This window comes from Opisthocomus hoazin, chromosome 1 (genome assembly GCF_030867145.1).
Source record: "Opisthocomus hoazin isolate bOpiHoa1 chromosome 1, bOpiHoa1.hap1, whole genome shotgun sequence".
Lineage (NCBI taxonomy): Eukaryota > Metazoa > Chordata > Aves > Opisthocomiformes > Opisthocomidae > Opisthocomus > Opisthocomus hoazin.
The window spans coordinates 156,362,194-156,388,947 of NC_134414.1; the positions used below are offsets into that span (position 1 = coordinate 156,362,194).

The 26,754-nt window shown below is 44.5% G+C and overlaps 1 protein-coding gene across 10 annotated transcripts in view; it reads left to right on the forward strand.

Moving 5' to 3' along the window:
- Positions 1–26,754, forward strand: part of SHISAL1 (shisa like 1) — a 304,717-nt gene that overhangs the window by 184,866 nt on the left and 93,097 nt on the right. For 8 of the 10 annotated variants that reach the window (XM_075443083.1, XM_075443075.1, XM_075443134.1 and 5 more), the window contains one exon: positions 7,530–7,684. The gene's annotated coding sequence lies outside the window, so the exon portion shown is untranslated. Of the gene's footprint in view, positions 1–5,182; positions 5,201–7,529; positions 7,685–26,754 lie in introns of those variants that run through there. The other 2 variants (XM_075443142.1, XM_075443126.1) reach the window with 2 other exon arrangements.

Here is a 26,754-nt window from a genome sequence, read left to right on the forward strand (position 1 = left end):
GACAGCTAGAGCAGGTTGCTCAGGACCATGTCCTGTTGCGTTTTTAATACTTCCAAGGATGGAGACTCCACAACCTTTCTCAGAAACCTGCGGTGGTGCTCAGTCACCCTTACAGTAAAAATTTTTTTTCTTAGGTTTAAACAGGATTTCTTCTGTTTTGCCCATCGTCTTTTGATTTCCCATTCATAAACCCACGCTAACTACTCCTAACCATCTTCTTGTCCTGTCCTGTCCTGTCTTGAAATGGCTTCCAGAAGGATTTGCTCCATCACCTTCCCAGGGATTGAGGTGAGGCTGACTGGCTTGTTGTTCCCCAGTTCTTCCTTCAGTTCCACAGTGTTATTAAAACACCTCTCACAGTGCCAGTGGTGACAGCCAGCGTGGAGCTTGGTTATAAACTGAGTGGCTTAAGAACATCGCGGCACCTTTCCTTCCTGCCTGAGGTCCACTCGATGCCATGTGCACCCTCGGTCAAGTCTGGGCCGACGAGGCCTCTGTTCAGCTCTCTCCCCATACCCCCAGAGCCGCTGCACGGTGCCTTTTCCAACAGACACCTTTCAGCCGGAGCAGGGGGCGAGCCCCGGAGCACCGTACGGGGCTGGTGGTCAGGGCGGCTTGGCTGAGTCGGTCACACAAACTGCGGTGCTGCGCTCCAGGTAGGGCCACAAGTGACAGTACAGTGAAAGGCAATGCTTGTGCGTTGAAGGATGGAAGATAGCAGGTTCCTTGCTACTAGAAGTCTTCTGTAAGTGGGACAAGACTGCTTAAAATTACAGTGGTTGCTAATACAGCGTTCTCTGTCGCTTGTAAACATAGTCAGATCTCAAGTGTAAAGCAGCGTTCGTGGGGCTACGAGGGACTGAGGAGCAGCTCATGGATACGTTGCTCTCCTACTGAATTCAGGTGAGCTCTCTCCCTAGATTTAATGTAGAAGTTGAGAAAATTAATAAATTCAAAGCAAGACACAGCTGAACCTATAACATTTTGCATGTTTTCCAATGAAACTACGCAATTCCAGGGAGCTTACCCTGATCTCTTTCCCGAGCTGTAATGTGGCTTCATACTCATAAAATGCAACCCACTTTTGCTGAAAGGTTTATGAATTTCATTCAACCTGGGCACTAACTCAGTTTTCAGACAGACAACATAATACCTAGATAGACAGTGTGTGGGTGGGAAGATGGACACGTGGCAATGACAGAAGTTTTCATGTCTGTTTGAATTAATATTCTAGAAAACGAGAACATTAATAACAGCTGAAAAAATAACCTCAGGATCAATTTTGTTCAACATAGCTTGGGTTGTATCTGCAGCCCAAAGCTTATGGGAGTTTCTGTCATTGATGCCACTGCCTGGAAACCGGGAGGATATCCAGAGAGGGACCCGCTTCCTGGCACTGCCCCGCACCCACCCACTCCTCCTCAGTAGCTGAAACATCCACAGGAGAGATTAGACACTTTTGGTCACTTTATTTCTGATAGATGATAAAATCTCCCTATCAAAGGTGGTGTATAAAACCCAAAGATGTTTATCAGGCGAATAAAAAGCACAGAAGTAAAGAAGTGCAGGCTCTGTGACTCCTGTCCGCCTGGTACCGAGAGTGGAGAGCTCCAGGCAGGCAGGGTCTTCCCAGCTTACACCTTCCCTCTCAGAGCTGCTCTGTCAAATGGCTTCTTCCTTGTGTTTAATGAGCAGATCAGCCGTGTTCTGGGCTGTGTGTTTTCTCCTCTCTCTCCCTCTGCCTGTTCACGACGAGAGGAAGAGCAGTGGTGCTGCTGTACTTGCCAGACCCCAAGGCAAAAGGCTGCCGGGTCCCTGGTGGGTTCAGCTCGTAGGGTCTGTGCCCGGAACAGCAGTAGGGCAGTGGTAGTAGTAGGGTAGTGTTGATTTCTGCTGTTGCTGTCTACTAGTAGTAGTAGTAGGGTAGTGTTGCTTTCTGCTGTTGCTGTCTACTAGCAGTAGTAGTAGGGTAGCGTTGCTGGCTGCTGCTGCAGGGCGGGGGGTGGGCTGGGAGCCCCGTAACCCCTGGGCAGCTGGCAGGGCTGCGGCCGGCGCTGCGGCTGGTGGCCGGCGGACTTGGGCAGAGCTCAGCCTGCGCAGAGGGCTGTGGTTGTGCCTGTTCAGCTGCGGACTGAACGTGCCCTCACCACGTAAATGCACGCTTTTCACAGGGCGTTTTCTGTGCTGGGCATTTTCTTTGGTTGGTGGATCATGAATCACTGGCTTGTTAAAAATCAGTTAATGTAAATGGTGTAAAGTCCTTCATGCAGTGAAATCATTTTCAAAATGATATTCATTGTCATTAGGGCAGTTTTTCCACCATGAAATCATTTTTCGAATGACTGGACTCGACAGACAAAAGTAGCAGTTGCGCTAATAAGGCATCAGTCGTGTTGCGAGAGCCGAAGGGAGAGTCTGAAGACAAGAGCTCTGTAACGTTTAAAATGATGGAGCTGTGAACTGCAGAAAAGGCTGCCGCTGTTTCTGAGCCTTACAAAGCAAGCTGGTTGGGTTTTTGAGGTGTGTTATTAAATTCTTTCCACAGTTCATACATAAAGTATATTAAAGCTGTTGCATCTTGACTGAAAGAGAACTGTAGCTTCTCTTAATTACCAAAGGAAGGAAAGTTGTCCTTCAGAGATTTTTTTAAAACTGCAAAAAATGCAAATTTACTTCCAAGTTTTCCTTCACTGCAATATCATGCAAAATTTTGGCTTTCAGTGTTCTTGAGAAACCGTATTGCAAGTGCACACAACGTGCTGTTTCCCTTCCTTGTCGAAGAGCTGCCACCGTTTCGGCCTTTCTTAGCAGGTCGTTTTGTCAGGCTAGGGGAAAAGGCAGCGATTCCCAACTAACAGAGCGTGTGTTTACACAAAAGCTTGAGCGGAATTCATCCGACGTCCCCAGACATTCCCAGCGCTGCTGCCACCGCCCCGTTCCAGGGCCCCGTCAGCGCGTGGGTCGGCGCCGCGGGCGCTCAGTCAGAGCGATGCGAACGCGCCGGCTGCCGTCGGAGCCGCCGGGCGGGGAGCGTCGCTGGTCCCCGCTTCCCGGGCTGGGCTCGCCTTCGCCTGCCTTCCCCCGCCGCCCCGGGGAGCGCGAAGCTGCTCGGAGCGGCTCGGCTCCCTCCCGCAGGGCTGAGCAGAGCGGTGGGGCGAGCTGGGCACCGGCTGGGACACGGCGTTCGCCCCGAGGCGCCGGAGCGGGGAAGCCGGAGAGAGGACCGCAGTGATGGCCCCGCTCCGGGCACCCGCTGCCATCCTGAAGACGAGAACGGCGACTCCTTTATTTCTCATTTCATTCTCAGTATCTCGGGGCGCCTTGGCTCAGACTACGGCAGCAGGTAAGTGTGGTTTCAAACAAAGAGCGAGAATAGCAGGTAGTCTGCAAAGCCAAATGGTTCTGTGGAGCCGTGCATGGGTCGGGCTCAGTGAGGGCTTTCCACACTCCAAAGTAATTTCAGATTCAAGCATGAATGTAAAATTAAAAGGCCATTAAAAGGCCACTGAAGCAATGCCCTGTGCAGGTTCTCTTGTTCTGTCACAGGTGTGCACATTTTGTTACTGATTAATCCTTTTCAAAAGCATATGATACTGGCATGGAAAGAACGAGGGTGTCCAGAAAAGGAGCTCGTTAAGAAGCAACCACTGCACCAGGCTGCTTTCAGCGTGGCTCTGCGGCTGAAGTCGGGGGCAGGTGGGCACACGCAGCTTCACCCTTCCGGAGGGCTGCTTGCTCTGTCTTCTCCCGTTGGGAGCGAAGCGCTGGTGCGCGGGCGATGCACCAAAGAGTTCATTGCCAGCAGCAGCCCTGGGAAGTCGCCAAGCAACGCTGTGGGGCCCTGGCGTGTCCCCTCAGCCACTTCTGCTGCCACACAGTGCCGTGGTCCGTGGTCCAGCACCCTCCCTGCACCGGGCGGCGGGGAAGCGCTCGGAGAACTTAGCTCACTTGCTCAGATCCTGCAGTCTAATTAAGCTGATCTAGCAAAAATAACCCTGTTTAAACTTAGCTCCAGTTGCTTTAAAAATTATTCAGAGTATAAAGTTTGTCCCTGCACTAAACCCAACGTATTCAGTTAATATCCGTTCCATTTAGGTGTTTAAATCACAGAATGGTGGGGGTTGGCAGGGACCTCTGTGGGTCCCCCTGCCCAAGCAGGGTCACCCAGAGCAGGCTGCACAGGACCTTGTCCAGGCGGGGCTGGAATATCTCCAGAGAAGGAGACTCCACAGCCTCCCTGGGCAGCCTGGGCCAGGGCTCCGTCACCCTCAGAGGGAAGAAGTTCTTCCTCGGGTTCAGCTGGAGCTTCCTCTGCTTCAGTTTGTGCCCATTGCCCCTTGTCCTGTCGCTGGGCACCACTGGAAAGAGTCTGGCCCCATCCTCCTGACCCCCACCCTGCAGATATTTAGAGGCATTTCTAAGGTCCCCTCTCAGCCTTCTCTTCTGTCATTCCTTCTAGAGATGAACTGATTGGCTTTTATGTTTTTAAAGTATTGCTGTAATAAATGAACATAAGTGTTAACATCACGCAAGTCTGAAACAGGATAAACATCTGTCCCATCACTGCAGTGAGTATGCTTTACAGAGCTGAGCCGGAGATTTTCCAAAATTACCACGTATTTTTCAGCCTGGCATCCTAATCAAAAACAAGGCTGTTGGGGAATTTTCAGCCTTTGGGTAAATCACCAAGTACTGAAATCCTTACAAACGCGGGACTGTGTATTCTGTACCCCCAGCCTGATTACAGGCCAAGGATCCTGGGCTACATCATCTGCTCTTCATGGAGGCGTACCAGCAGTCCGTGCGCGCTGTGGGTTTGGCCTTCTGTGGACAAGGTCAAAGTCCTGAGCACCCTTGAGACAGTAGCAAAACTCCTAATCAGCAAGACATCTGTTGTTGTATCTGTGCTCAGAACAAGTCATTCTGGGACAGCCAGAGGTAATAAAAACTGCATTTTTATGGGTTGGTGTCCTGCAGTGATTCCACGGTCCGACTGAAGACGATGGCACTTAGCGGGTTTGCTTTCTGTGTGGATTCTTTGGTGTCAAGCAAAGTCCCACTGCAGCTTCTGCCCCTTGCCAAGGTGCTCGTACTGTCTGGCTCTTTTTACCTGACGCGCTTACAAAACTCAGAGGAACTGAATTATTGCTCAAGTTTGGCTGAACTTGGACTGCTCAGAAGCCTCTGGTGGAAAGAGAAGGTAAACAAGCACACAAAAGCTATGAGTAAAAAAGTTTCTTTTCCTTTACGAACAGCCTCAAATCTTAGTAACCACAAAGAATCCATCCTCTCATAGGTTCCCTGTCTATGAAATGTACGTGGATTCCGACCCGAGGAACATCCCTTGAATGAACAGTTTTGCAGCCAAATTCTAACTCTTGTTTGCTGCTCAGTGTTTTGTGAGGAGTATTTTGCATAAATGCTCATGATCCTCATTTTCTGAGTCCACTTATGACACCGTGTTAGCACGTTCAGCAGTATCACTGTTGTAACATATTTGATTTTTCAACTTACGTGAATTTTTGGATTCTCAAAACCTTCCATGCGCAGTGCAGGCATACGCAGAGTGAGTTTATGTTATGTTATGGCTTTCCCTCATTTTTGTAGGTTTTTAGGGATGGTTTGTGGCACTATAGCAGTTGGCAGGCCACAGGTAGAAATAGCTACTCTAAACTTGCCCTTGTTTTTAATTTGATTATATTTTGTTTGTATTCACCCACGTCTTGAAACTATTCTCAACTAAAGCCTGAACAACATTCCATAATATTTAGGTAGATTTTTTGTGTGTGTGTCTTTTGATTGTCAAGCGAATCTGTACTCCCTTGGTCTGAATCAGGTGAAGCGTGTGTGTGCTGCTGTGGGGAGTGGAACCACAATTCTGGAAATCAGAGTGAAAGTAAGAAGGGTAACAGCAAAATATTTCCAGGGTCAGTCAGATTTTAGAGGTGATTCCAGCAGAATAGAACACTGAGTGGCGTCTTGTGCAGTGACACGCACACCAGACTGCTGTGGAAGTGATTCTGGTCTGGTTCAGGTTAATGGGAGGTTTAGCGTTGACTTCGATGCAGTCAGGATTTATGTTTAATTTTTGTTATTATTATGGTTTTTTCATATTTACGCCACTAGACACCACAGAAGGTTGACAGAAATCCAACATGCTCTGCTTTTGTTAGTTTTGCTGTTGTTCGTCTGTATTTCTCTGAATGTTTTTTGAAGTTGGGTAGAACGCTTCTCAGCTGGCCTTTATTTAATTCCTTACCTTTAAGGTCCTTAGACTGCACGCATCCTGTTACTGTTCCCGTAGTAATTACAGACTTTGCTTCTGAGCAGACAGTAAATACACTGTTCTTCTGGTGTTTGGCTGTGGAGTCTGGAGCGGCCCTGGGGTGCTCCGGGATCCGTGAAGGAGCAGCAGTAGCGCTGTGCCTCGGCTGGCAGCGCAGAACGGTTCTGCATCAGCCTCTGTAGTGCAGAAGTGCTGAGCTTGGGGGACTGGTAATGACATAAGGAGCCTTTTCCAGGAATGTGCTGGAAGGAGGCTCACAAGAACATCTTGTTAAAATTCCACTTTTATAAGTGGAAATTTCTTTGCCTCAGAGATCAGTCCCTTTCCACGTATCATTTAATCATGACTATGAAAGATGGCTGATCTCTGAGGCTAATAAAAATATTGTGCCTTCTGACATACGTTATATTGGACTAAAAAAAAAAGAAAGAAAGAAAAAGGAGGTGATATGACATGTAAAAATTCCCAGCGAAAGGAATCCAGTTGAGCATTTCCCAAGAACATTAACATTCCCGATTCCTCAGGTAAAGCCCCCCATCCCTTGTGACTGATGTCACAAATTGGTCCGTGAAGAACACCATCAAAATGAAGATTATTGTCATCCATAAAATCATTGCAGGTTGGTGGTGGTTTTTTCATTAGTTGTAGCAAGGAGATGACAAAGCATTTCTATTACTAAAGCTAATAAACGGGGTAATCACTGTCACCACAGTCCTGCTTTTACCGAATAAATGAATCCCGTTTGTACTGATTAACCACTGACGGCATACTGAACATTAAACTGAGCAAAGAGAAGATGCGAGGTGAAATCCTGGTCCCACTGAAACCACTGGAAATGTTAAAAAACCCACTGACTTCAGGAGGGTGGAACACTGAGATGGAGTTTGGGTCTCTGCTCGGGACTGTGCGTCGTAGAGGCTAGCAGGCACGGCACCGAGCAATGCGTACGTGAAGTTAGGGTCCCAAGTGCCCATTTGGCCTCTGAAATAAATGGCCCAATTTTCAAACGCGTGGAGTGCTTACTGGCTGGTGCTGATGAGGCCGTCCCAGTGAACAGTCACTGCAGCCCATTCTGACGTACACAGACTGGTGAATCCCCAGTAAGCATTGTTCACTTCTAGCATCTGTCAAAGGCATTGCAAAAAAACATTGAGTAAAAAAAAGTAGCAAGCCTTCAGCTTATCAGAAAGCATATTGTAGAACTCACCTTTTCCCGTCGGTATTTTCTTCCCTATATGTTCAGGTATGAAATAAAATGAGGATTCGCAACGTGACTGCAGAGCTACAAGCAGATGAGAATCAGCGACCTGTTCCCCATTGCATGGCCTAGATCCTCCACTGGGAACGCGACAGAAGAACTGACTCTGGAGCATGACTTGAACATACTGGTGAGAAAAGGTATTCAGTATTGTATCAAACTTTCTTGTTTTTGTCTTCTGATGATCAAAACCGATGGGTTTTAAGTGTCCTTCACAGGCTAGGATGGTCAGTGCTGCTGGAATACTGTGTGTGACTTCCATAGGCATGAACAGAAAGTCATTGTGGCAATGGGAGGATGTTGAACATGTATGTAAAAAATAAGTAAAGAAAGACAAAAAAGGTACTGATGGAAGACATTAAATTCCTTTAAAAGTAGGGTCAGTTTTATAATACAATGACCATAGGTCAAAAAAGAAAATTTTCAAGTCAGTATCTTAGTTGATCCTTGGTAGTTTTGCACAAATAGACAGCCTCAGGTCTGTTCCGTAAAATTTCACTCAGATTGATTCGAATCTCCTGTTCTTTGAAAAGGGGCTGTCATCTGCCTTTGTGCATTTGCTTTGTAAGACCTGACCTGCTATTTAAAGTGTTGCAAAAGTGGCTTAACTGAAGTCTTGTTTTAAGTCTATTTATATTGAACCATTGCAGTCTTGTCTAGATGCACTTAAATTAATGTATAGCTTCCATATAAAATTCCACCTTTACGCTGGACCAACATAAGCCAGCTGTAAATCAATTTATACTATATCAACATGAGCCAGTTGTAAATCAATTTAACTGTCTCCACATGTGGATTTGATTCATGTTTAATGAAATTGATTTAAAGAAACAATCCTAGTGAAACCACCGCCACTTTCTTTTGCAGGCAAAGCCTACATTATGTTGATTTATTTGGAACTAGGACTCTTCTGGCATACGTATTGAATAGCCAGCATAGCTCTGCAGCTGCACTGTTGAACATCAACCTGAATTCTTGATCTTATTATGGATTTGGCTAATACATTTTCTTGCATGAAGCCATGTTTCTCCCTCGGTGAGATTTAACCCATGCATTTGTCTCCCCAATGGGTTGGTATTTTTTTTTTTTTAAGTAATCTGATTAAGTTAATCCAAAGAGGATTTCACCCTATGTTTTTGTCCTGCCAGAAGTAGCATAGGTTCCTCATATCCTCATATTAGGTTCTTAACATAATGGTCTCGCTTTTCAGTTTGATTTATGAACACACAAACAAGGAAAATTTTAAATTCGATCAGAACAAACGGCCATGTGTTGTCTAGCCAGGATGTTCTGGTAGGGTTTCCATCGTATCTAGGAAATTGATACTTCTGTGAATTTATGGCTTCTGATGACAGCAGTCTTCAGGTTGGTCCTGATTAAACAACAACATTAGTTCTGGCATTGTAGCTCCAACTTCTGGAAATTGTGTAAAGAATAATTCATCCTCATGCATGTGGTTATCCTTTCGTGAACTGAGTTTTGTTTCCCTATCCAGAATTCATAAATGTTTCTTACATATGTCATTCATTTTGGGGAATATCTTCAAAAGCAAGAAAGGAAAAGTACAGACTTGTGTATCCCCAATTCCCAATGTCTTATCTGAAAATTACAAATTTACATCCACGAGAGACACATATAAAAAAACCCCAATGGGTACCTGTGATTTTATTTCAGTCTTTTTTTTCCTAAATAGCGCCAGTTACTCCAGTAAAAGCTATTACCACTCCCCGCAGACTTTACCTGGCTGGTAGCTGTAGACAATTCCAGCTGCAGCGACGCTGCTGCTGGTGCTGTGCTCATGGAACGCTGCTGCTCGCGTTGTGCTCACTGGTGTCACACGTCCTGCACACCACGCAGAAATTCAGTAGGAATATGAGGACACCAAGCTAAAGAAAAATTAGTAGTGGTGTGGCCTATTCACACTCATTTGATCTGGAGTAATTTATACATCTAATAGCAGCTAATTTTTAAAATACTCATTATTTCATAACTATACTGCAGAGCAATACTAGATTTCTTATTTCACAGTGCCAGATCCTAATGAATCTTTTCTGTAGTATATAATGTATTCTTTGTGGTGGTCTCTTCTTCATTGTCCCAACTTGTAGTTTTCTGTAAGCCCTCTAAAGGGAACTTCAATAAAAACACAGATCTGGAAAGGAGAAAACAGATGCAGAGCACAAGCCAGACCCGCAGCTCATGCAGGAGATACACCGAGTGCAAATCTGTCTGTCAGCCAGTGCCGTCTCGGGGCTGTCGTCCCCAGCACAGCGTGAGCAGACCGTTCTCGGTGTAACACTAACACAAGCATCCAAATGCTTTCAGATTTTTAAGGGGGGAAGTCAGGAAAACAGTCTTGGATTTGCTGCAACTGCTTCCTTAAAACTTGCTTTGGTACTGAAGTTGGTTAACTTTGGTAAAATAGCCAAATGAAAATACTGAAGGAATGTGACCAAGAGAATGATCAAAGGTATACGGTTACTGACTTGGCATGTTTCGTTACCAAATATGGAAGTTTTCAATCCAATTTCTTATTTGTTGGCATTAATATTGAGATTCAGACTGCTATAGTCTCTAGAGACAAACCCTCCTTATTCCGAGCTGTTCCTACTTGTCTCTGATCTAGACCAAGCTTTCCTCATCCTTTATTCCTTGTATTTTGTACATATTTTAGGCCTACCAGCTCGGTCTGTCCCATCAAAATAGCCCACTGTCCTGCCTTCATCCCTTCTTCCCCGTGTTTCTAGTCCCAGATCTTACTCCTTCACCCCGACAGGACGCAGTCGCCTCTCTTTATCCCAAACTCCTGCTGACACCTCTTCTTTCAGTCTCGTGTCTCTAAAAATTGTTTACTTCTCAAACTATTGGTCCATGAGACAATGGTAAGTAGTCTAGGAAATAATTTGATTTTCAGGTAAAGTATGTTTTGAATTTAGATGGTGACCCACAAGGAATTCAGACGGTTGAGAGCCTGTACTGAGCAGAAGACTTGGGAATTCCTGCTCTAGAATAAATTTCCACGGTTAATTTGACAATAAACTTATTCTTGCCACATATGCGACTTTTAAATATGTAGAAAGACTTTTTTCAGTCTCAGATTTATAATCCATTGGGTTGGCAAAATCTTCTATGAATTCCTTAGCTGCGCACTTTGGCCTGACTTCATCTTTCTTCCAAACCAACAATTCTATTTCTGTTCCCCTAACCCAACTATTTTTACATGAGGACTCGGTGCGTTACATTCTGCGCTGCGCTGGCCGTGGCACTCTCAATCTTCCCTTCCTCCAGCCACGCAGTCTCCAGAGCATCGTCTGCCCCAGAACGTGGGGGGCCGTTTGCACGCTGGCAGCTTTGCTCCTCGGTTCTCGCTCCGGGCTGTTGTCTCTACCTGGCACTGACCTCACTGCGTCCAGGCACGTACATCTTCTCCTTGCCTTTTTCTTTCGCTTTTTGACGTGTTCTTTCTCCCGTTACTGTCACGCGTAGCCCTGTCCCTGTGTGGGTTCTCCCGCAGCGCCGGAGCTGCGCGTGCCTCTCCGTTCCGGCGCCCGCCTGCGCCGTGCTGCCCGTCCGTGCTGCTGCCCGCTGCTCGCCAGCGCGCGGGGCAGAGGCCAGGGGCCTCCCCGCGCAGCGGGGTACAAGCACACGCTGACTTTTTAAAATGGCAAACAAAGTTTCTCCTACTCTCTGCAGAGAACTTGTGTTCTAGCCTGTTTGGGGAAGCCTTTTAAATTATTTTTTCTGCAAAATCAGAAAAACAGAATCACAGAATCACAGAATGGTCGGGGTTGGCAGGGCCCTCTGTGGGTCACCCAGCCCAGCCCCCTGCCCAAGCAGGGTCACCCAGAGCAGGGGGCACAGCACCGCGGCCAGGCGGGGCTGGAATATCTCCAGAGAAGGAGACTCCACAGCCTCCCTGGGCAGCCTGGGCCAGGGCTCCGTCACCCTCAGAGGGAAGAAGTTCTTCCTCATCTTCAGCTGGAGCTTCCTCTGCTTCAGTTTGTGCCCAAAAACAAACGAAAAGTACCTTTTTTTTTTTTTTTTTTTTTTAATAAACGTTCCCAAATGCTGCGTGCTTCCCAGGATCTCAGAACGATGCAATTAGGCAATTTTAAAGCTCGTCGAAGCCGCAGACAGCGCAAGGCCAGACAGTCCAGCGCAGACGTAGCGCGACAGAGTGAGCGCTGGGGTTATGAAAGGAGGAGATGTGCACAGCAGGGAACGGAGCGGACTGCGGGCAGGGGGCAGGAGGGCTGGAATTCCTTCAGCAGGCTCCGTGGTTCTTCAGCAGTTGTATCTAGCTGCCTGCTCCGGCTGCGTTTGAATTTGTCTCATTGCTCTCTAGGGTGGAAAGCTGCTGTTTCCCTGCTGCTCCTTCCACACAGCCAAGTGCCCTGCTTTCTGTTCTGGGCTCAGGCTTGTTCCTCTGCTCTCTGTAAATTCACACGATGCAGGCGCGGGTCTCATCAGCCATTAAAACCTGAAGTCGTGGTGGCCTGATGATATTTGAGCAAATAAACCCAGCGAAGGTGATTTTTTGGCAGAGGTTTGTCCACGAAAGACCACTGTAGCCCTTGGGTCTCTCCCTGACCGTTCAGCTGCTGGACAGGCCCGGGCAATACTGACTGGGGCCCCATTTGCTTTATTGTGGCACTCGCGGGCATCAGAGCAAAGGGTCTTTGCCAGCTCAGACTCCTGAGCCTGTCTGATGAAGCTGATATTTGTATTTTTGTGTAAAGCTGTCTGCAAGGCAAAATAAATCTCTTACTACAACATGTGCTCTTCCGCTGGGACCCTTTCAAGGGACGACCTGCTTTCAGAAAGAGCTCCAGGCTGGTGCTGCTGTTCGTTAGCAAAGTGTCGTCGGGCATTCTGGGACCTGTGACAGCCCAGGAATATCTGATCTCATTTCTTAATTTTAGTTATTGCTATGGTAGTAAGGGTGGCAATCCAGAGCACTATTTAGCATTGGGAAAGGGAGAACACATTTGCCACTTTGCTTGTAATAATTTGGATTTCTTCAAACGATAGACAGGGTGCTAACTGGAGTTGCACAGGAGACCTCTACAAATGCTATTAATTTCTTTTAATAAGTTAGGAGGTTATATGCAGAGAGGAAACAGAAAGTACAGAGGTATTTGTGTAGAATATTCATTTTTGTACTTGAAAATCTTTCTGCTCCAGCTCAGGGACAGATGGCACTCCCTGTTCACCTCACTGGGGGAACTCAGGGTTTAAATAAGGCTTCTCTAGCTGCTTAAAATTTCTTGGCAGTTATTACCTTGGTCCTTAATTGCATTCATTTCCCTGTGGAGATTCCTTTGAGAGAGATTCTCCATTACGTGGCTGCTGGGAGATTTACAACAATTTGCATTCTTCCCAATTAATTTCAGACTCAAATATTGACTCATTTTGGGAATGAAGTGATAACAGGACTGAATTTCTGGTTTGGAGAGTTGGATATATGTACCATGGGGTATTAATCGGTATAGAGTATTAATTTGTGCCCCGTTGGATGACTCGGTAATGTCTGCTGTCTAGAGGAGCTCTCCAAGTTTTTGCTTCAGAAGCAAATTGAAAGGAATAATGTGATGATGACTTAATAATGAAAATGTCAGAGACTCTTTAGCTCATGATATGAGAAGCTGGTGAAGAGTACAGGATCTGAATGCTGGAATTAAACACAGGCTGAAGCACAAAAGCTTGTAGATGGTGCAAGATAAACCTCCTTTTCTCCATGTAAGCCTAAAATATCACATTATGAGCACTGGGTTGCGTGTAGTGGTACAAAGAAGGTTTCAATGGCTGTCAGAGTTTTTAACAAATCCAACCTGATTTGGATGCAAAATGGAGCCCCAAAGCATTTTCAGGCTCGTTGTTAGGACTCCTTCTGTCTGTATCAGCTTCTGACCAGTCGTTTGCCAGCGCTGTTGAAAGGAGACACCAGTTTGAAGTTACAGCATCGCGTGGAATCCCTGCTTTAGTCAGGGAGCCCAATATTAGGGCTTTCCTCAGTACCACTCTCCAAAAATAACAAACTGCCAGAGTACCTTTTAAGAAAGCAAGTTTCAGGAATGGTGTGGATCCCTGTGATGATGTCCTCCAGGCTTTCCCTGCTGCCGTCTCCTGCGATGGCGAAAGCTGCTGCGCCGCGCTGCCGTAGCTCCTGGCAGGTTTTGCACCGGTGTGCTCGTACCCAGCGGGTCCTCGTGTTCTGAGAATTGAACAGATTCTTTCGTTTCATCAGAAATATTGTTAATATGTTAAAATGATGTTAATAATTTGCCATTGCTTATTATAGAGGGCTACTGTTCTACCCAAAAGGCTTGTCTGGTCAGGCCTTTCAGCCTTAATCAGCTGAGAAATGCCGGCTTTTTTGACTCGTTCTGAGAAATAACGCCTGTCCATAAAGAAGGAATTCAGCCTGAGGTGAAGGTACTTTTTTGGAAATCATATTGCTGTTAGCCAGAGTATGCTGCGTATCTGGAAGCAGAGCCTGCAATATCAGTTAAAACACAATGATTTGTATCTTTTTCTCAAGGTGTCTTAAAATTTGTCTGTAATGCCGATTTAACTTTTCAGTAGGACGTACCTGGTAGTCTGTGTGTTACAGATTGAAACGGGGTTGCTTCTTTAGTTTTCACTAGCAAGTTTATTTTCCTCTGTAAATTTTTTTAAATACATAGCTGACAGAAGTGTATAATCCCCAGAGTGTCTGTTCCTTCAGGGTGCTTCCATTCAGCGTGCTACAGGTGCTCGGTCAGAGAAAGCAGTTGCAGCAGTACAGGAGGCAGCCAGAAGATTAACAAGCCCTTAGAAAGCAGACAGAAATGTGCACAAGTGCTGAATCCGGATAATGGCAAAAGGATGAATAACCCTGTCTAGTGGATATATGAACTCCCAAGTATTACTTACCTGTAGATCTTTGGAATGTAATTCCAGCACAATTGTAGTTTTGGCTGGTTGGGAAGTTTGGGGCCAGATATTCCCATAAAGGGAATCAAAGCAACCACAACAGCTATGTGTGTCATTTTATATATATATTTTTTAAATAAATTAAATAAACAAGGAAAAAAACTGGAAATGCTTATACATAATATAAACATAGATCAGCAATGATCCATTAGATCCATTTCCAGAATCTTGATGTCAGGGCCCTGAGGGCACCACCAAGCTCTGCAACCTCTTCTCCCATCTCCGGGTTTTGTCTGATGTGATGCCGGCAGGTGATGTGGGGTCAGGCTGCTGGGAAAGCAGCTAGCTTGGGAGAAGGGGCTGCGAGAAGCCTTGCTGGGGGCTTGCCCCTCTAGCTGGGGAGCCAGATTGAGCTCAAGCCTCAGCCTTGGTCCTTGTTTGAGCTGTGATGCGGGAATGCCCTGTCTGGCCACGTGCCTTGCTGATCCTGGCTTTGTCTTCGTGACTTGACTTCCTGACTTGGTGCCATGGAGGTGCCTCATCATTGTGAGGTGTCTGGAAGTCACGGGACTCTTGGCTGAGCACGGTTAACATCAGCAGACCCTCTCGGCTCCAGTTGCACTGGTACCGTGGTGCTGACCCCTTCTTGGTGAGGACGTTGCCCCAGCCAGTGTTGCGGTTGCCCTTAGCTCCCTGCAGCCTGACTTTGCCACTCCTTGACATTTGGTAATATCTCTTCATTCATCTGCTAAATATCAAATTGCAATGAGAAAGCACCCCTTAGCACCTCAAACAAGCTAACTAACTTGTATTTGAGATGGAGGCAGGGTTGGAATATGGTGAGAAAATGTGACATCCTGGTCAGGAGTTTTTTGAACACTTAGCACCTTCTCCAGTCGCTTGGTATTTCTCTCACAACAAGATAGGAAGTACTTTGTAGGGATATGGAAAATGGAAACTTAGAAAATTTGGTGGTTTTTAACTGATGTCAAAATACTCCTGCCTATTATTGCTTCCTCTTAATATGTTTGCCAAATGCAGCACAGAGGTACCTCTAACAGAGACTCTGGCTCAAACTGAGACATTTGACACTGCAGGAGCTGTGTATCCTCACAAAGAGACTTTACACGCCAAGATTGCTTCCTTTCCCATCTAAAAGGCTGACAGAAACAACTGATGAAAAAATAAGCCTATTGCCACAAATAGCAAACTTTTGTATTAAGGCTCCTATTAGTACGTTTCATGTAGCATGTTGTTATACTCCAAGTCTGAGCATTTTTGAGGAGCTTTGACTAGAAAATAGGGACAGAAAATCTCAGGTTCCAGGTGAGAGGGAGTGGGAAAACAGGGGAAGGGACTGGGCCTGTGGAAGAGAGGGGATGGGTAGGAGCACAAGAGGATCAATGGAAAGCTCTGGATGGTTAGAAATCAGAGTACTCCATAGCTCAGCAACCTTTATTATCTTTATTTCCTTTCAGCCCCCCATCAGTGCATCATTCTGGTTCTTCATGCATCACATGGTGCCATTTTGCAAGAGCAGCTTTCTCCTGTGCTTCCAGCACGTGGAATCGCAAGCCTCTGTGGACTCTGAGAAACCGGACAGCATGGCACAAAGGGGCTTTCTGCAGGCACTCCTTTACAAAAGCAAAGTTAGGGCTTTCCTGCAGGGAAACCATCTCTTCCGTGTGCTTCAGGGCTGAGATAACACTGTGCTCTCTGCAAACAAATTATCTGTATTGATCTGTCCTGTTAGGCGTGCCTGCCAACATGTCATTAACTCCTTGCCACAGCCAGAGGAACCGAAGATCTGTGTAACTGAGAACATGAGGTCAGTGCATCCTTCATACCAGTATCTCGTTCCCCTAAGAGCCCTGTGCAATTCAGTACTCCTTTTGCTCTCTTCCCAGACCATTTCACATTCAGCCATGTAGAGAACCTGCTGCACCTATTCCAGGAGGTAATAAAGCGTGCCTTTGGAGCGGCAAAGGTTACCAGATGCAAGTTAGGCATGGCTACTGGTTAAGTTTTTATATACAAGTAGGGTAGACAACTGTAACAACTAGAAGGAATTTGGTGTGAAAAAACCAACCAAACAAAAAAAGTAGTGCAAATATTAAAACTTGTTTCTGGTTTCTGCAAAGGATGCACTTTGTACCCAATTTTGCATTAAAGCTGGGCTGAAAAGTTCGTGGAGAAACATGGTCTCCCCTGCTTAGCATATTTCCTGGAAAAGTCTGATCTCTGTGCTTGCTTGTCTTTTGCCTAAATCTTTAAAAATAATTGTCTTAATACTGTCTTGATACACGGTATTCCCTAACATAGTTTCTTTTTTTATCGCAGGCTAACTGCATTCTTTTTTTTTAAGGGGAATTTGAAAAATGTTCCAATCAGTTCCTGAGGTTTAGCGTTCAATGTTGGTTTAGAAGACAGTAACCTGTCAAAATTAATTTTATTTATCCAACAGGGTAAAAAACTTCTTCAAGGAGTGGAGAGGGGCATAGTTTCAGAGGCTGCTGCTCATTGTCCTCTCAGGAACTCTTAAAATTGCAGAATGACCTCTTTTGAAGTTCTCCAGAGTGTTGGATTTAGCATATCTCTGAATGTTTCCCTTCAGCTGCCTACAAAGCTCTTCCACTTGATCCCTCCTCAGTATCTTCCTTTTGATGTGGTTCTTCTGTAGTATTGGTGTTTACGAGGCCTTTTGCATTTTAGTCGCTGCTTCTAGCTGGGTGAATGTGTCCTCTTGAGCCTGGGAAGAGAGAAAAAGGAGGTACTGTTCCCCAAGTCTTGCAGTCACTCGCGAGCTTGCACCAAATCGTTACCTACTCACCCTTCAGAGGTTTCGAAGGCTGGGAGGACCGTCTGAGATTCCTGGTGCTGTATGCAAAAGGATATGGTACAGAAAAGACCACAAAATCAGAAGCAACAAAGGGAAGTCTTAAAATAACATGCTGTTCAGCACTGGAATTCTTTGCCCCAAGGAACTGTGGGTGACAACAGTTTACACAACTGAAAGGGGACATTTGGCAGGGTAATAGAAGAGAAATGCAGTTGAAGGTTGCTAACCACAAAGGATGCCCCTGAGCCACAGATTGTTAGAAACTGGAAGAATATTGCAGAAGAATGTCTCACCATGTTTGTTCCAACACTTCTGCTCCCCCATAGACAGGTATTTCTGGCTGTTGTTGGGTACTGGCAGAGACAGACCTGTGGTCTGACCCAGGACAGTGGTCTAATGTTCCTGAGCAAGTAACCATCTTAACCAGAGCAAGAGGGTGGGGTGTTTATTTTTGGCTTGGGTTCCTGTCTGGGATGGAAGGTCAGAGGCCAAAATGGGACATAAAGAATGAGGGACAGAAGTTCTTCTGTAAAGTGTTGGGTTTTTCTTATTATCAGAACTTCCAATACCAAATGTGCTTGGGTTCTTTAAGCACAGCATGTCTCCCCATTTCATCTTACCTGCTTTCCCCTCTCTGATCTAAACTCACTGAACTATCTAGAGAGTCCTGGATTCCTTTAAGCTAACTTCACGTACCTAGTAAAGAATCTATATTTGGATCAAGGTCACCGTAGGGTCCCTTTGCAGTCAGTGAAGAATGCTAGGCACCTCCAGTGGGTGATTCATATCATAGGTGGGCTGCATCTCCCTCAGGAAGCATGAATTAACGATGTTGGAAGCCTAACATGACCTTGTTTCTAATTTAAGCACAGCAGCTAAGCATCGAACTTGTCAAGGCCTCAAGTTAGGTAGGAGCAGAACTTACTGTCCTTGTACCTTATATCCTTTTAGAGATTTATTGTGTGCGTGTGTCGTGACAAGTCATCAGCTGTTTCAGACTTCTAATCCACAGAAAACGTCGCAGCTGTTGTGACATGGATAAAAAAATCAAAATCTACAATAAACAAAAATAAAGGACAGATGCTTAAGGTTCTCCATTTCCAGATAGTTTTCATGTACACAGAACATTATCAGGATAGAACAAGTTTAATAGGCAGAATAGAGCATACTTAATACTATTAAAAATCAGCATTTTTGCACTATATAGCCAACAACACAGGTCCTTCTATAGAACGTGGCTACTCATTCTTCATTTTCTAAGTACAGGAAGCCATAAGGATTTTATTTATTTTCCATACTATTGTTATATCTATTTCCATTGGAATTCTCTTCTGATTTAGTAATTGAGCTAATTTTGTACACAATAAAATGTCGTCATGATAACTTAGTTTTGCATCTTCCTAGGAAAGAAAAAGCAGATGCATAAACGAGGTTTCCTTTAAGGAGTTTAATAGAGTGTGATTCTTAAAAATTAGCACTTAACAATTCTTACTTGCAGTACACACAGAGTCACAGGACAGTTACCATGGCTTTCCTTTTGGAAGCAGGCAGGAATTTACAATAGTGCTTCTACACAGCAGCAGAACTCTAGAAACTGTTACTATGAATTTTGCTTTTCTTCTCAAGAATTTCATTAGGTGAGCAAGAGCGGGTTTGAGTTCTCAGTTTTGGCAATATTCACACAAAGAGCATGAGAGTTAAATGCTGTTTCTCAAGATTTTACCAATTCCGTTTTCATGTTATGAGGGGATTATTCATATCTATACTTTGTGCAGTGTTTTCATAGGTGGTTTATCCAAAGGGATTTTTCTCAGTGATGCTGTCCTGTTTCTTTTGTCTGGAATGTTCAAGTATTCTCATTTTGCAGATGAAAAGACTCCTGTTCAAGTATCCTCAGATTTATACACCGAGGCTTATCCCTGTTTCTTCACTGGTGTTGGTCCTTTCTCTTGAGGTTGTCCTAAAGCACCAGCTGGCACAGGGCTTCACAGAAACACTAGCGGTCGTGCTACAGCGATTATCTGGGAAGACCGTGTCAGGGTCCACTCCGGTCCCTCCAGAATAAACTTCTTTAATGTGTAGCAGTGACTTTTCATCCCAGAAGTAACCTGTCACAAAACGGAGCACAGCCTCAGTGGACCCCAACACAGGACCAAGAAATCACAGCCTTGACTGTCCGTTGCCCAAGTTGATATATGTGGTGGTGCAGTATGTAAAGAGATAACGGAACTAGATACCTGTCTCTGTGCTAGAAGCAACGCCGTTTCCTTAGCCTGGTACTTCACTTGGCCACTTTATGGGTTCATTTGAACACAGCTGAGGCGTGTTAGAGCTCCAACCTGTCAACAGAAAAATCCTCTCCTAGAAAGCCACAAAAAGCAGGATCAGTTCTGACTGCCCCAGAGCTGTTCGTGGACCTTCCTTTCCAGCAGTCCGTTCTCAGTCACGTACTGAGCCTGAAGCTGGGACAGAAAGAGTGAACAGTCTTTTTATCCATTAAATCACAAGGGAGCTTGGGGAACAAGAAATGTTTGGCCAGCTGTGAGTATGGCCAGGATGACGATATCCTGAACAACAATCGGAAGGGACTGGAACCACGGTGTTCTGTCTCATACTGGAGACAGCAGTTCTTAGTTTCCACTGGTTTTCAGCAACTTGGGATTCTCCGAAGGTCTTCTCTTCCAGCACTGACTCAGCTTCACCCGGCTTTAGTTGGAAGGCCTGATGGCAGCTCAGCCATGGCCCGGGAGTAATGCCAGCTCCTCTTAGCATGCCTTGGAATTGTGTGTGAACACCAGGAGAAACACATGTTCCTGTACAGCTCCCGGAAGGAAGACTCACCAGCAAAGGCTAATTATAAATCACAAAAATAGAGCTGCAAAAGACCTCGCCGTGTCATTTAGTTCATCACTTTGCCCAAGGAAGATACAAGTATATCTACCTCATTCAAAACAAACAGTGGTACAGCCTGTTGAGAAACCCTTCCAGTGATGGTGGCAGGCACACAGCCTGCCTTCCTACCTTCTGGGAGCGTTCTTTGAAACCTCTTCCCGTTGCGAACACCGATGGAAACCCAGTGATTACTGCAGCGTGGTGAAATCAGCACCACATTTTCCTTACAACACTTCTTCTGTAACAGCAGACTAATGTGCATTCAGATCAGTGAGATGAAAATGGCCATTTTATTGTTAAGTAACTTTTATGGTTTAGAATTATGAAGATTTCCACAGATGCCGAACAGGATGTTGAAAACTCTTTCAGACCCTGACTATTCTGAAGCTCCTATCTCACCCGCTTGCTTCTCCTCTTTAGAAACCGAAGTGTTCTCTTGCAAGCAGAGAGAGAAACTTCCCATGGGAAAGTAACCAGTCTTTGTTAGAGTAACGGGAAATGAAGGTTTCTCTGTGCGTTTCTGTAAGATGCTGCTGCCCTCTTAAAGAGTGAGAAACTTTCCACAGAGTATTTAAAAAAAATGGAAACAAAGATGATCTGTGGTGTCAAATATTAATTAAATGGACCAGTCTCCTGCTTTTTCCCGGGAAAAGGCTCTTGCTGTAATGTGTCTCTTGCTGTAGCTCTTGTTTCACCAGTGAAGCACAGCTGTTGCACAAGAAAGCTGCTGCATAAAATGTGGGATGCTACCGAACAGAGCAGTATCTGCTTCCTTGAAACAGCTTTTCGACACGCACCCTGTGTGACTGTCTATGTGATATGGCTCAGCTCATTAAGTAGTGGCAATAAATTAAGAGAATAGAAGTTAGTTTGCTAACTTTAGCTCTAAGAAAGAGCTAAACATGTCCTAATTTAAATCTATTTATGCACAATCTGTGCTGACAGAGACAATGTAAGATTTTTTGGAGGGGGAGGGTGTCCTTGGATTCAGAATCCAAAGACTGCTATGTCACCATATTATTTTCTTGTTTATTAAAATGAAAGGTAAGAATTTAGATAAATCTCCTTTGCTTCATTTTTTCTTCACGATTTTCTCTTATTTTTCCTTTTCTCTTTTAGCAAATAAATATTCTTAAAGACAGCTATATCCATTTCATTTGCATGCCAGCTAGAAGAAAAATAGCCTTCCTTCCTCTCATATTTCCATGTAATTTCTCTTTAGAATAATTTTTTTTCTCTCTTTGTGTCTTTATTCCTGGAAATTTTATTGCAAATCAGTTCTTGAAATCCCCCAAAGAATGTAACATTCCAAATAGGAAAAAAGAACTTTCTGTAATGATAAACGTCTTCCAAAGAGATTTCTTTCTATGAGAGCATAAACACAGAACCTTTCATCAGCATATTAAAACTCGGATCCGCATATGCCCCTGAGCCTGTCATTATTCATAAAAATAATGAAGCCTTAACATATGTCATGGCTATGCACTCCTGATTTCCTTTCCAATCATCAGCACTTCAGGCACTGGCGGTACCAGCAGTGCTTCAGCTGTGAGCGCTTGGAGAGAAGTGCTGTTTGATTTGGTCGGTGATTGCGCAGTGCCTGCCACCGCCTGATCTGGGTCGACGGCTTAGACTCAAAGAGACCGACGCACAGAGTAAATCGCAATCAGAAAACCACTCCGTTCGTCTGAGGCTGCAGACCCTCACCCCGTTCTGCGCCGGCGTCTGAGCAGTTAGATGGAGATGCTCCTGGGGACGGAGGTGACCCTTGGCCCAGCAGCTTCACCGCATTGGAGCGCGGAAAATGATGAAGTAAGAAGCGTGGCTTGTCTTTTCTTCCCAGGACGGGTTGTCTTGTAGGGAGGCACCACAGAGGGCCTCAGGAGACGCTGGTTCAGTTTCTGATCTCTTCTACAGATTTCTTGCAAAACTTGATAGAAATCCTTCGTTCTGCCTTTGTCTCAACATGAAACTTCTAAAAAGCAGATTTGGGCATTTTCTTCTACTCTGATCTTTTTTAAGCACTCATGGATGATTCTAAACAGGGAGATTAGCTTTGTTTGCCAGAGTCTAACCTGCTGGGAGTCCAGTATCAGTGGGCATGTTGGGCTGTACTGTAGTAGAAATTATGGAAAAGTTAGTGATTATTAATCACTCAACAACATAATTCAAGGTTAGATCTATGCTCAGTGCTTTACAAATAGATCAGTGAGACATATTTCTGACCAAAGAATGATCTTTAGAAAGTTATGATATACAGTATCTAGAGTGGAGTGACTCAGAGTCATAACTTTCATTAATGATTTATTTACCAAAAATGCATTTATTCAATAGTCACAATTCCTCACTGATTTGGCTGGGAGTTTAAAAACGGAAAAAATATTGGAAGTACAAATATGCTGCATTTCATTGTTTTCAAACAAGATGTTTGAATTTTTGCGTTCAAGATTATTTTAAAGTTGCCAAGATTTAATTTTAAATAAGGATTAAAGAATGAAAGATAACACGTCTGTTCTGGTCAGCCAAAATATTCAGTCGTTGTGAATTATTTCTTTTACAATCTGTGTTGCTGAAGAAAAAAAAAATTGAGTTTAGCCCAGGAAAAATGTAAGGTAGCAGACACTCGGCTGGTCTGGCTTAAAACAGGCAATTAGCGTTGAAGCTGACATATGTTGTTGGTTGGACTATCTAGCTGGCTGGATGTTCTTGGATTTATTTATAAGCTAAACTGTTAAGAAACTGCCTCTACGGATTTCCAGAGCTTCATTGCCATGAATATAAGAGCAAATGTCAAGAACAGGGCCAACTTTCTCAAATAAAAAAGGGTCTCAAAATGTATAAGGAGCTGTGCTATTGTCCATGTTTACAATTCAGTGGGGTTTTTTCGACATATTTTAATATCAAGGATGAATTGGATTCTCATTTAATATAGTGTCATGTTCCATATAAAAGACGAGCTGGTAATAACACGATACTGCAGTTTATTTTCATATTCCTGTATTATGTAGCGTTTGTCTGTCTGAGGCCGTAGTTATGTTTGACAACGCCTAGCGTGCCAAGCAGCACCGCCATTCCGTCAGAATGGAAAGGCTCTGTTCGCGTTGACCCAGTAGCAAGCTCCTGCTGCTGCCAAAACGTAGCCCCGTGCGTTTCAATGGGCTCAAATCGATTGTAAGGGCAGAAGACGTTACTGAAGCTACTCAGCAGAAACTATGGAAGTGTTATGTAGGAGAAGGCAAGGCCAGAGGGACAAATCTCCCAATACTTCTTTTTTGTGTCTTATCTGCTGGGCAAGCACAAAGGCTTTGTTGGCTGTGTCTTAAAGCAACGTCCTCCTCTGTGCTCTGACAATTTTTGTCCAAGCTTTTTGTCACAGACAGTCAAGGCAAGCTGCAAACTTTGTTATGAAAAATGTGTACGTTCTCCAGAGGAAGAAAGGCCCAACACCAGCCACGGCTGTTTCTTGAATTCACATCTCCGTTTTCATCGTGATGCCAATTTAAGCCACCGCAAGAGCAAAAAGAATGAGATCAGCGATGAGATTTGCCCGTAGGTGAAGTACGCAGTGTAAGTTCCTCCTAGAGGTAAACCACCAGACTGTGAGTATGACTTCTCAAAAATAATGATTTTGTGCAGCCTGTAGGTCTCCCTGCTGACCCAACATTGGTAATTGCATCTTTCCAAACTCAAACAGCGCTTCAGTAGATGCTTCTCTGAAACAGCTTTATATATGTATCTACTATAAAAAGGAAATAAATTAACCTTAAAAATACAATTTTAATAAATGATAGATGCTTTTTTCTGTCTGGTATTGTTGAAAATGTAGTCAGGAGGCTTATCTTGAAGGGAAAATAGGGACATCATTTAGGGGAGACAGAGGGGGAGAATCCCATTACTGACACAAGTTAATACAGCAACCTCAAAGTTAAAACATTTGTCATCATTTACACTGCAAATAACACTGAAAATATTGATTCTGGTTTATGACTGCAGTAAGACAGTAGGAGAGTGGGGTATCCTACTGCTAAAATAACACTTGTCAGGAAATTTAAGACACTTGGAATTTTTTTTGGTTTCACGATCCAGGCCCTGTCATGCCATATTCCATAAATATGGCCAGAGTTAATTCCAAGTTGTAGTGTGGCATGTGCTCTATACATCGACTTTATGACAGTAGCATATTCTGTTCGTTTTAATCTGTAGCTCTGATTTTGTGCGTCACTGCGAACAGTTTCAGTTAACATTTAACAAACTTATTATTTAGTTTTCTGGTGGTTTACACTGTGGCACAATGCTATTTAAGCAGAGAGTTTTCAAGTATTGAAGTATTTAAGTGGAGCAGCCTATCGTGCGATATAAACTGTCGTGCATTTTGAAAGCCAGTGCACGAGCTGAGCTGACAGCGACGTGAGTATTGCCTGTAGAATATACGCCGGGTACTCTGCTCTCTGTAGGCAGCGTGCAATCGTTGTGAATGAGTGGAAACCTCCTTTCCATCCTGCAAATGACCCACGCAAAGCGTTGGTGACCTGGTATCTGAAGTCCAGCATTTCTCATCTTCCTCCATTTCAACAGAGGCCAATGAGAAAAGCTGGAGCCCAGAATTTCTGATCATCAGACTCTTCAAGCCCGTTATCCTGTGCCGGTTCAAACCAGTATTTTCATGGATCTCAGTGGAAGGAGCACAGTCTTTTGGATCTGAAATTAGAAAGTGCTTTCTCAAGGCACTGGCTCAGAGCAACGGATCGATGTTGTATGGTATCACTTGGACATGTGGATCTAGGCACATTAAGACAAAAAAAATCGTGGATTCTTGACCTTTTCCCTCTTAGTTGATTGTTTACAGTTCATGAAGCATAAAGTACCTAAACTGACAGCATTCTACCAACTTATTTAAGGAAAAAAAATGTGGAACCTCTTTATTTGTCAAAGTAGAGGGAAAAAAGAGATGGAGAGAATCAAGGAGCCTCCTTCTAATCTTACTTGTGTTGATGTATGTCGCGAGTAGCTTTGCTGAAACCAGAGAGACAAACTGACAGTAATCAAGCGTGAAGGAGGGTCACAGAGTGCCGAAGGCTAGCAAGCTAGTTGGGGATCTTCGCATACCCTCGTTTTAGTGGTATACTTCTGTGTGAAATTGGTCTGTCACTTACATGGCTTCAGATGGTTTCGCTGCCTGACAGTGTTGTCACGGGCAATGTCACCATAGTCATTGGTCTTATGAAAGTGAGGAAGGTCCTAAGTTGATGCCAACTTTCTGCATCTACAACTGACCTACATGAAAGATAAGGCAGAGCCTATGGACAGACACAAGTCACCAATCACAAATACAGCCTACTGCTGTATTACCTGAACAACTGTTTCTGCTGCAGAAGTCTATGAAGTCTGTACAGGCTTCCAAAACAAGTAATATCTGCTGAACAGCAGATAGAAGTTGTTTTGAAATGCTGGTTAATGAAGCTGAGCAGAAAGCTAAGACTGTTGGGTCCTACTTCTGTAACATGATGGTGTTTCACGATGATCAGGGAACCTTTTTCTTTTTTTTTGCACCTGCACAGCCACAGAGACTTCTGCAGCTTCAGCTCGAGGGAGTGAAAATCCAATGCGGCCTTTGTTCCTTTTCAGAAAAGGTTAACGGTGTCCTCACGAATGGGAAAATGCTTCACATTCTGCCTGGCAGAAGCTTGGGAGGAGTGTTTGTCCCGTGGGGGACTTACCCGTTTTGCCTTTATCAGTGGCCTCTGTGAGTTTGTTCTGCTGCACGTTAGGGAGGTGGTTTTTTAAAATTCCTCTGCTGCCGTTTTCTTCTTGTGCTGTTTCCGTGAGCAGCTAGCATGCTGGAGAAAATACTGTGCGTGCTGGGGTGCAGGGATTTGGATGGCCCCATCATGGTGTCTGTAGACGTGTGTTGACATGTTTTGTGTTTTTGGTTTCAGACACTCTTTCTTGTTCCTCTTGGAGTACAATGGGCACAGCAAGCAAGCTACTCATTTTGAGGTAGGTAGGCTGAGAGAGAGGGAAGCAGCAGGAAGAAGGGGAGAGGATGCAGTTTCATTATAGGATCTTCTTCCTGCATTCGTTTCATCATTTAAATTGCACGGGTGTCGTACAGGTTGGTACGGAGTGTCTAGTCAAGCAGGGTTTTCTCTGCGCAGTGAAGTTCTCGTACAACACTCAGATGTTTCTTTCAAAGGCTGTGACTGAACAGTTTTCTGAGAAAGTACATGAACTGCACTGCTCCTCCCTGCTTCCTGACTTCCAGACACAGAGCTAACTAAAGCCGCTTGCTAGCAGACAGACGGAATAAACCCTCAGAGCAACGGAAAGCATTAGGAAGATACAGATGCACACAGACATAAAATTCCAGAGGAAGTTACTATCTTTAATAAATATTTCTCACAGTATTTGCAATTCAAATGTTATGATGGTGTTAGTGCTAGAGAGAGACCTCAAATGAAAATGACTGGAAAGTCACTATTTTTATTGCAAACAGAAAGAACTGTACAAGGTAATCAAACGGCATGGAGAATGACAAGCAAATTAGAGTTCTGAAACTCTTCCTGT